Source organism: Aphanomyces astaci (assembly GCF_000520075.1).
Source record: "Aphanomyces astaci strain APO3 unplaced genomic scaffold supercont1.84, whole genome shotgun sequence".
NCBI classification, from domain to species: domain Eukaryota; phylum Oomycota; class Saprolegniomycetes; order Saprolegniales; family Verrucalvaceae; genus Aphanomyces; species Aphanomyces astaci.
In genome coordinates, this window is record NW_009798347.1 from 43,622 (window position 1) to 45,526 (window position 1,905).

The following is a 1,905-nucleotide window of genomic DNA, read 5'->3' on the forward strand; positions in this document are numbered from 1 at the left end:
GTATACACCACTAGACCCAGACGGCTTTCACATCACAGTAACTACTAGAGGCGGCGACAGCATTTAAGGGACACCGAAGTACTAAGGTTACACACAAATATTCCGCCAATCATATTTGAATATCAATATATCGAGCAGCCATTGGATAAAACTGTCATTTGGCGGGAAAACATTTTAAATACCCGCGATCTGACGATTTCATGGCACGAAGCCAGTCATTTTGTAATGCGCAACAAAATAAGCCCCCAAAAGAAGCCCAGACGACGCTACTTACATGCGACAAAGCGTGCAATGCTTTTGAAGATGCGGGACGCGTCGACTCGGGAGCTCGAAGCCATGACTGGAATACCCAGAAGCAACTTGTCGCGGTGGGGGCAGCAGGCGGACCTTCTCATGAGCTTTGACGGCAACAAAAAGCGTTTCTACTTGGAAGGGGCAGGACGACCTGTCGAGCTGCCCTGCGAAGACGGGCTTGAGATCCTAATGCACAAGCTCCGCGACGCTGAACGCGCCGTCACATGTACGCACCTTATCAACTACATCAAGCGACACCATAAGGAATGACTTGCTGAGTACCACGCATCACGACGAAGTGGATACAAGTCGCTTCTCAGGCTCCTTCAACGGTTCTGCGCTCGACACGGGTTCACCCGCCAGAAGCCTGCCAAGGCAAAGAAGTCACAAGTTGAGCTCGCAGCCACCCGCTCTGCCTTTGCATTGGATTTCCACAAGGCGTTCTGTGGGTACGGTGACGACGTCATCGTAGACGAGACCGGCATGCACTATGACATGCCACCGCATGCCATTTGGTCTGTACGTGGGACACCTGCCAAGATTTCAAGCGGTGAGAAGCACTCATACCGCATGACTGCCGTTCTTGGGGCTCGCGCGAACGGAAACAAGCTTCCCATTCTCTTTATCATGCGGGGAGAGCCAGGTGGTCTGATCGAGAGGAACGAGTTTGATTCGTTTCCTATCGGTCACTACTACGCCGTGCAAGACAGCGCCTGGATGGACGAGCGCGTTTGGGCCTTCTACCTACGCAACGTATTGAAGCCTCGTGTACAAAAGCCGACGGTATTGTTGATGGACAACTTCGACCCTCACGTCAGCAAACAAGGCCTTCGAATTGCCAGCGAAGAGTGTGGCTGTGATCCCTCCGAATGCAACGAGTGTCGTTCAGCCACTAGATGTTGGAGTCATGGCTCCATTTAAACGGCACTTGCGCGACTTGTGGCTCGAAGAAGAGTTGATTGAAGGTGAGGATAGTGATGATGTAGATCTTATGACTGTCACTGCGCTATTCCGCCGGATGAAATTCGTAGTAGCTTCATTAAAGCCATTCCAAAACATCAATAAATGTAGAAAATATTGAGTTTTCACAATTTGGTTGATAAAAAATAAATGTGACCTAAACAAAGAAAAAGTCCGACGCCCCCGGGAATTGAACCCGGGGCTCACTCTAGACACACAACGTGTTTAACCACTGCGCTATTGCGTCAGACGCTTATCTTTCTAAGTCTTTCATCAATCCAATCAATTTAAAATGTTGAAGTGCTTGAAACTCTTGAAGCTGCTCCATGGTTGGCTGCATTTTCCATCGAATTTCGAAGTAAGTTGACCAATCATATATCGATTTCATGAAAACTCGAAGTAGTAGGTGTCCCTTAAATTCTGTCGCCGCCTGTACTACTTACTAACAACATGGTGATAATGCAAATCATGGTAAACAATATCATTACGCATCATACACATGTAAGAACATAAATGAAAGTCGACGTGGGCAAGCCGTGGGCAGGACGTAGCGCGTACATCTGGTCGGCGGTGCGCACGGACAGTGGGAGTGGGCAGGGACGGGCTGGATGTGTGGCGGATGTTGTACATGGGCGTGGATCGGTGGGGTCG

At 49.4% G+C, this 1,905-nt stretch overlaps 1 pseudogene across 1 annotated transcript; it reads right to left on the reverse strand.

Moving 5' to 3' along the window:
- Positions 1-1,429: 1,429 nt before the first annotated feature.
- H257_16316 lies at positions 1,430-1,501 on the reverse strand (annotated as a pseudogene). The gene has a single exon. The product of its transcript is annotated as a tRNA-OTHER (tRNA).
- Positions 1,502-1,905: the final 404 nt, after the last annotated feature.